Source organism: Micrasema longulum, unplaced genomic scaffold (genome assembly GCF_059751315.1).
Source record: "Micrasema longulum isolate JH-2025_06_02 unplaced genomic scaffold, ASM5975131v1 h1tg001278l, whole genome shotgun sequence".
Lineage (NCBI taxonomy): Eukaryota > Metazoa > Arthropoda > Insecta > Trichoptera > Brachycentridae > Micrasema > Micrasema longulum.
In genome coordinates this window covers 133,028-142,392 of record NW_028278465.1, presented here as the reverse complement: position 1 = coordinate 142,392, position 9,365 = coordinate 133,028, and the positions used below count along the sequence as shown (strand labels likewise).

The 9,365-nt window shown below is 30.6% G+C and overlaps 1 protein-coding gene across 1 annotated transcript in view; it reads left to right on the top strand.

The window, feature by feature from the left end:
* Positions 1-6,770: 6,770 nt before the first annotated feature.
* tup (LIM1_Isl and LIM2_Isl domain-containing protein tup) overlaps positions 6,771-9,365 on the top strand; it is a 116,592-nt gene continuing 113,997 nt past the window's right edge. The window contains exon 1 of the mRNA XM_088234746.1: positions 6,771-7,010. The gene's annotated coding sequence lies outside the window, so the exon portion shown is untranslated. The remainder of the gene's footprint in view (positions 7,011-9,365) is intronic.

Sequence of the window (9,365 nt, the reverse complement as noted above, 5' to 3'; positions counted from 1 at the left end):
TTGTTATATACACATTTATTAGCTAATTACACATAAAATGTGATTGCATCCTGTTTAAGATCCTAGCAGTATTTTTACACTTTAAAAGGACACAACACGGCATAGTTGAATTCAAATCAGGAGTTGCATACTGAGCGACGTCTACAAATAAACCAATGGGTCAAAACGTAAACCTACTCATTTATGAATAGTTTAGTCGCTATCTGTTTAATGTGCGTATGAGGTTTCTGGACTATTCTTAATTCTATTTTACAAACGTAAATTATTGAGACATACTACAATCGGTGAAAAATACAGTACTCTTTCGCCAGTACGTACAGATACGAGAATTATTGTGAGGACAATGAAATTATGCCCATGTCTAAAATACTTGCATCAAATATCTGATTGAAAATAAAAAGTTTTTTTTTGCTAAATCCTGGCGACTATTTATCATACAGGACAATCTTTGGACCACTTTGCCCGTTTTTTCTCTCTAAAGTATGTAGGAGTATGCTCCCACCTAACTGAGATTATCAAAATCTTTTTGAAATAGGCGTTGATTGTTTCAAAAGATTTGGCAAGTCACGACAGAGATGAGGGGTAAATTATCTAGAAAATAATAGAGCAATCTTTGCTGGATGGTTTTTAGTTAGGTAGTTCCGGCAGAAGAAATGGTAATTTAACAGTGTTTGGGTAAGTCGAAATGTTTGTAGACAAACATTGGATTCAAGCCTCTATGGATTCATAAAATTCCATACATCACTACAGAGATCAGGGCCCTGATAAAAACTGAAAGTTAAATAAAAGAGTTAAATAAAAAGTATAATCTAATAATCAAAATCGCCTATATGTAGAAGTTATTGACGAAGATTAAGTAAGTTTGAATTTATATAATTAGAAATCAAACACTGATTTGAATCTACTGAACACTTTATTTTATTTTTACAAATATAAACATATAAAAATAAAAACTTCGTGACAATTGTTTCGCCTTATTAGGGCATTTTCAAACGAATGTGAAGATTATTTGGATTGAGTGTCCTTATATAGTTTTATAATTCAAGGTACTTAAGTAGAAAATGAAAATAAAATTCCCCATTACCTATTAAACACTTAGCCTCACCCTTAACCATCGGTTTTTCCCTCAATTATGATTAATGTACATGCTATAGTTTATAAGATTATTCATTTTCTACTTAAGTACCTTGAATTATATAACTATATAAGGACATTCAATCCAAATAATCTTCACATTCGTTTGAAAATGCCCTAATAAGGCGAAACAATTGTCACGAAGTTTTTATTTTTATATGTTTATATTTGTAAAAATAAAATAAAGTGTTCAGTAGACTCAAATCAGTGTTTGATTTCTAATTATATGTTTAAATATGGAGTTCTACAAAATTAACACCAAATCAATCAATTAGTTTGAATTTGTTTAAGTTGTCTTTGTGTCGAGGATCCTGTGATTATTTATTGGAATGTGGTGTATTTTTGGGGTTGCGCAGATAATTTAATGATTATGATTAACCGTCCACCCCAGTAATGTGTAGCTAGTACACATTGCGCCTAATAACTATAATATCTTCATAAATATAATAAATATTTAGTTTAGATTTTCAGTATTCCTCCATTACACATTTACGTATCGACTGAAATAATTTGTTATTAAATAATAAGTACCTACTTATTAGGCACAAAGAAGCATTTTATCGGAAATTGGGATAAATTACAAATATCATCAAAATTATACTTTCAGTCTGTCACGTAGCCAGTACTATATAGCTGCTTAGTAGCTTTCGGGAAGTTGACGCGGATGCACGTTTCGCCCGAGTCGTTAGCGATACCCAATGGTTTTTCATGTTTTCAGCAGTTATATTTAAAATATTATCATCATTGAATTATATTATGATTAGTTAAAGCCATTCCCTATAAATATTCAATTTTTCCATTTTTAATTATTTTTTTATTGTTTAGTGACTACACAGCACCGTAACGCGCGGGTGTTTTTAAAACAGTAAGGAAAAGGTTAAAAAGGCAACTGAAGAAACAGGCGCCTTCAAAGCTGTTAAAACAGGCCAGATCGTTATCTCTATGGAGATGGAGATGTTCCGTACATTATTTTGCGAATCACAAAACAATTTGTTAACATATCGCGAATTGACAATACTTATTATGATTCTTCTTGATATGCCCAACGGAGGATTTAAGTGCTTTGAGCACTTTAGGAGAGCAATGGCGGTGTGAAACCCTTTAATCTTTGGTAATCTGAATGGGAAAACGCAATATTTTATGATTTTTGTGCCAACGCGAGATAAAACACAAATCCAGAGATCCTGATCAAATGTAGGTAGAGTTGTTTTTGTTTTATTTATTTAAATTAACTCTTGTGTGGCTGTGATGTCACACTAGTCTACATACGAAACAAGAATTAATATAAAATATCTCTGATAAAATCTTAAAATAGACATTTGCACACTTTTACACATTTTTACACATTTTTTGGATTTGGAAAGTAAAATCTGTAAAACAATGATGGATTGTTTTGCAATTTTTTTTATCCTTGCTACGCGAAGACTGAACGTGACTCCAATAGAGTAATTAATCTATATAAGAGAGAACAGGAAGATACAACTCATAACAAGGAAGATAGAACTCATAACAAGGAAGACAGATACGCTGTTCTGTGGCCAGAGTTTGTGTGAAACGGATTCAGTCGGTTATTGACAGTGATAGAGCGCACGCATGTAAAATGAGCGGCGTGTTTATGATTAATATTTTTTGCCACAGCAGGGCTAAATTATGTGTTTTTTTAAATTATTATGGGAAAGGAATTATTTAACAGTTTGTCTGCATTTTTTTTAAATGTCTAAACTTTGGAATATTCCGTCTTTTGCTAGTGGTAACACGATGTTACATCACCGCGCGCAAAGGAATTATTGACCACAGTTTTTTAAGAGTTAACACGTTTTAAACACAACAAACATATCTAGCAGGCGCGTTTCGCCCATTCATACTGTGGATGCGGAGCATCCCTTAAATATTTATTTTTTTTTTAACAAAAGGGAATAACCCGCTAAGCCTTTAAGTGGGAAAGGGGGGATATGGAAGGAGGTAGTGAAAAATTCACCACAACACCCAGACCAATTGAGAAGAAAATCTTTCATGGATTTTTTTCTTGCAACTGGCGGGAATCGAACCCGCGTCGCCAGTTTCACAGTCGGCCGTCTAACCAACTGCGCCACGACGTCTGTCAAGGTTTAAAATAAGAACATGTATTTTATTATCAAAAATTATAATTATTAACAAAAAAAAATCTACAAATATTTCTAAAATTATCGCCGAAAATATTTATAGTAGTATGTTTATGTATTTATTTATTTATTTATTTATTTATTTATTTATTTATTTATTTATTTATTTATTTATTTATTTGTTTGTTTATTTATTTATTTATTTATTTATTTATATTTATTTATTTATTTATTTATTTATATTTATTTATTTATTTATTTATTTATTTATTTATTTATTTATTTATTTATTTATTTATTTATTTATTTATTTATTTATTTATTTATTTATTTATTTATTTATTTATTTATTTATTTATTTATTTATTTATTTATTTATTTATTTATTTATTTATTTATTTATTTATTTATTTATTTATTTATTTATTTATTTATTTATTTATTTATTTATTTATTTATTTATTTATTTATTTATTTATTTATTTATTTATTTATTTATTTATTTATTTATTTATTTATTTATTTATTTATTTATTTATTTATTTATTTATTTATTTATTTATTTATTTATTTATTTATTTATTTATTTATTTATTTATTTATTTATTTATTTATTTATTTATTTATTTATTTATTTATTTATTTATTTATTTATTTATTTATTTATTTATTTATTAATATACGGTTCCATGAACCTTTTACATAATTACAATAAAACCAGTGAAATAATACGACAAAAAATAGCATAATATTAATAAAGAACAAAAACATCGAGAAAAGTATACAATGGTAAACAATATTTACATTAAAAAATACATCTATAACAAAAAAAAAAAATTACCTACATAAAAGAAAGATAAATTAAAGAAAACAGCAGTTTTTAAAAAAGAAGTAGTAAATGCTTTAAAAGGAAAGTTAAAAAGTTTACTTCATGGTTTATATAAATAATAATTCTTAGCAATAATGAATTTAAAAAATAATTACACTAACAACAGTAAAGAGTTAAAACAAAAGTGAAAACTTATCATTTTTTAATTGTTAATTCTTTTTCAGAACACAGGACTTCATCATCAGCGGCTTACGTATGCTTTTTTCCCATATTAATGATCTGAATATCAAGGTTCCGTGGCCTTGATGGTATTCGTTAAATAAGCTGACATCTGGATACTACTCTTTATTTTGAGTCCAGTTGTATTACACAAAAGTTCGAATTTCCGCGCTCGCGTATTAAGGGGCACAACGTTGTCGTTTTGTTATACGAGACTCGCAGAGATAAGCCAAGAACAAAAAAATATGAATCGTGACGTATTAGTGGCGTGGCCAATGGAATGACCGTTTTTGCGGGGATCCAAAATTACAAATTTAAAATATTTTTTTATGCTACTAGTAATTAGCAAAAAAAAAATTTACTGGACAGTATTTCATAGACCTTGATTACTTTAAAAATGTAAATAAAAAAGTGACATTTCCCTATTACAGGATATATAAATTTTACCATTTAATCACATTTAAATTGTATCGCAAATTTTTTTTTCGTCTTATGTATGCCTTGAATATATTTTTTAATACACATAAACGTATGAAATAAATTGAATTTGAATATATCGCCCCTACCTTCATCCCCTCCCTCGTTTCTCAACTATTTCTCCCTAAACTTCAAACATGTTCATACACTAATGATGCACATAAATAATGCCTACTAAAAGCATGTGGTTTCAAATCGGAATACGGGTTTTATATTTTTGCGCAACAACTATGGTGAAGGTGCATGTTAGTTCAATTGGTGTCCTGACGATGAGACGGGTAGGTACGTCTCGAAACCAGTAGACATAGAAAAGTCGGCAAGTAGTAATGTACAAGTATCGCTGTATGTTCTTCCAGTCACCGTGTAATGTAGATAATAAATAGTTATTATTATTATTTACAGCATTAACTTTAGGGTCGAACATTTTACTAAATGTTATTAAATATTTGTATTAAACTACTTACTGATTTTTCTATGTCTACCGGTTTCGAGACGGACCTCTCTCTTCGTCAGGACTCCTTTACCATAGTTGTTTCATAGTTGTTTGTCACTCCTTTACCACACAAAAACATAAAACCAACTCGCCTTGCATTTTAATAAGCAACCCTTACACGCACTGATGAGGTCATGAAAATAATGTATGTTGTAAAAGAAATAGTTGAAAAAAGGGTTAAATGTAATTAAAGGGTTTAATTTTTATGACACTTTCACAAAATTTAGCTTAAATCAAAAGTACCTGAATAGTTTTATTTATAATTTTTTACCAGTGACCGGGTTTCGTCGTGACCGCCATCGTCAGACTGGTGGGAGACTAAACAAATTTCTTTGTTATATACAAGTGCAAGGAGGGGTTGTAAATCATGATTTTATATAATTTTAGAAATAAAAGAGTGCAAACTAAATTATTTAAGTATAAAGTAGTAGCAATTATTGTATTTTTATTATTATAACTCAAATGCAGTCCCACCAAGAAATGTCAGTAAATAAACTCAATCAAATAAATCAAAAGGTTTTTTACTTATTGAAAAAATACCCACCTACATCTGTTAACCGGAAAATATATATTTTTTTTAATGTAACAAAATTATCTTTACACTAATTAACATTTTACAACAGAGATGAAGAACATTTAAGAGAAGGTAATATAGAAGTCTAGGCATCTACAGGGCTTATGACGTGTCAATGGCTGGTTAAGGTGGCCACTTTACACACTGTGTAACATTCACCATTCTGCCTATATTTGAACATCTGTATTCCTTCAATTCTTTCATCTGTTGATGTTTGTGAAGTTAAAGAGCTGAAACCTTTATTTATGCGGGTGAGATTCATCTAATTGAATTATTTCACCTACATACTAGGCAACGCCTGAAAATATATTCGCCGGAATATAGATGTTCAAATATAGGCAGAATGGTGAATGTTACACAGTGTGAAAAGTGGCTGACACATCAAAAACAGAGAAAAAATTGTGTGAAAACGAATGTTTAATTACGACATGTTTTTCCTCTCTGTTGCGAAAAATTTTGATATGAACAATTCCCTGGGGTGGAAATCCAGCCAGTCTGCAAGCATTTGGACTTACTCAAACATTGTGTTATTGACATTTGCCTGAACGGCGACGATATTTTAATGGGATTTTTATTTATGTGCGCAAAAACTTTTATTGAAACATTCTATCGATACATCCTAGCAAATTCATCTTCACGAATTCGTAAAACTTTTCGCAATTCTTTACTTCCGTCTCGACCACGCATGCCCTTTGGAAGCCACAGTAAAACGAGCAAAACCCCTTTAATTCATAATCTTTACCCCCAAACGTCACTGCGCAAGTCGCCGCCCCGCCACTGCCTTCCGTGGCCATTTTGTTAAAAACAGCTGACAACGTTCCAAGAAGAGGCGGAGCCCGGTTCGAACCGGCCAATCGCAGCCGTCCCCGGAGGCGGGGCCAAGGAATATAATTGGTCGGGAAACAAAAATTCAAACAAATAATTTTTAGTGCGTCTCGAACCGTCGGGTCGGTGGTATCCATGTGAGGTACTGACGTTTTTTTAGTCGATTTTTGACGTTTTTCAGTATTTTATTTATTTTGTACGTACGCTTTAATATCGATAATATTTGTTATTACACGCCATGTTGACGGTTTTAAATTCAGTGTAATGTATTTATTTAACGACAGTTTAAGTGATTATTATCAATTTTAAAGTGATTATAAAAACCCTTTTTAAAGTGACTGTTATTAAAATTACTAGGTTAGTTTTTTTTGTGTTATTTTTTAATATTGATAAGCCTTTATTTAATTACTGTGCATATGACACTGCATCGCATTGTCAAATCTTTGATCGTTTTTTTGGTATAGGTTATGTACCTATATATTTTCTGGTAACATTTAGGTAAAAGTGGGTAATTTCGCTGTCTTTTATCATTGGTAATTCAACTTGGAATCGAACTTGGAATATTTTAAATAAACGTAACCATCGTAACTTCAAAATACCTTAGAATTAGAATTAAATTATAAATAATGTAAATAAATTATAAATAGATACACCCAACCGATGTCGGTACAAACTTTAAATTCTGAAGCGTTAAACCGATCATCGTATTACACTGAAATTATTTGTGTACCTATATTGGAGGGCGAGAAATATTCCCGGAAATCCGTTACAATAGATCTTCACAGGTCGCAGTGACGTCAGAAGCTTGCATAGCACTGACCCTCACCTATTAGAATAAGAACCTGAATTATCTGTGTCCAGGCGAATAGAGAATACAGTTATGTGTGTGAAATAGAATCAGAACTCTTGACGAGCGTTTTTAAATCGATAGCTGCTCTCTGGTAAAAAACCTGAACAAGGAAATCGAGTAGAGATAAGTTCGCTTCGTTGTGTATTGTTTGGTGCGTTCGCCTACCATTATTAAAATCCTGGGTTAGATTCCTGGAAAACTGGACATGAAATATTGATTTAAAAGGTGATTTTGAACTGCAATATTTTATTGTCCCTGATTTGGCACTTGAAACGTAAGACCTATCACCTCGCCTTCACGTAACAGCTTTGGTACATCAAAGCAGTGTCTTATGCGCCACAGGTTGCGGATAGGAACATGATGATATATTTATTTATTTTACACTTTATGTACATGTTTATTTATTAATATTTTTTCCTCTGACCTCACCGCCGAGGTCACTGAACAAAATACTTTTTTTTTTTATATAGTTTTTACATTTGAGAATAAACAAAGAAGACTTACTTAATAAACAGAGGTAATTAACAAAATGTTCAGACAGTTTAAACACTACGTATTTATGTTTATAATTAATTCATTTACATCTATATTATTTATATTACAAACCGCACAATGAAAGAACAAAAACATAACATAAGCTATACACTTGTGGAGCGATTGATTCAATATTAGTTTACACAATGTATTTACATATAAAGGCGGGCTTATTGCCTTAAGGCAATTTCTTCCTACCAGGCCAAACCGTTCAGTTTGAGAAAATTACAATTACATAGACATATTGAATCTTACGATTTTATACAAAATTAAAAACAAAGATTAACTAAAGATTTTTTTTTTATGAACACTATACTATGAAGAGGGGATGGGAAGGAAAAAAGAAGAATAAAGGAATAACTTAAATATTTAAATTGTGACATTTAATTCTTGATTTAAATGTAAGTAAAGAAGGGGCCATCTATAACATTAGTGGGTATATTATTCCACAATCGAGCGTGAATTAGGTACTCATCTACTTACATATTTCACAGGGCTACCATTTATCGCCTTGACAATCAGTTGTATCCCAAAACCGGTTGACATTATTTGAAACTAGCTTAAATACTTGTAGATACGGTTGGATTTCATTTATTGAAACTAGGGTGAAATAATTTAGCAAACGAATCCCGCCCACAGCAATAAAGGTTTAAGGTGTACATAGACTATAGTCCTTAAAATTTAGCTTGATTACAATGACAGCTGCCAAACTAATGTCAATAGTGATGGGAAATTACTGATCACTGATCGTGTACCGATCAAATCGATTTTATCAGTTTTTTCATGCAAACATGAAACTGTGTTTCCGAAAATTGATATAAAAACGCAAAAACAAGCCTATTATAGTATAAATATTATGTATCTTTTTTGGGTAATACCGTGTATGTTGGATTTGATCCGACGTTTCGGCTACCATTGCAGGAGCCATCTTCAGGGAAAACTGTGTGTTTTATAAAGAAATGTATGTTTTTATGTACTAGTAATTTGTACCGTGTCACAGTCAGCAGTAGGCACATTTCTAGTTTTGTAGGAAAGAATAAATGTACGTCGGATCAAATCCAACATACACGGTATTACCCAAAAAAGATACATAATATTTATAACAGTGACCGTGAAAACCTTCGCATCTATTATAGTATGTTTATTCACCAAAAAAGAAGACGTTTATACTTTTTTCATGAGCAAAATTAAATAATTTATTATTTTACTCGATCAATTTGTCCCATCTCTAACGTTTTTGCAACATGATGTAACCTTGTAAGAACGTCGTTAATAATTAGTTTTTTTTTGTTGTTTTAAAGCTGATTTTATATATTTATGTTGATTTA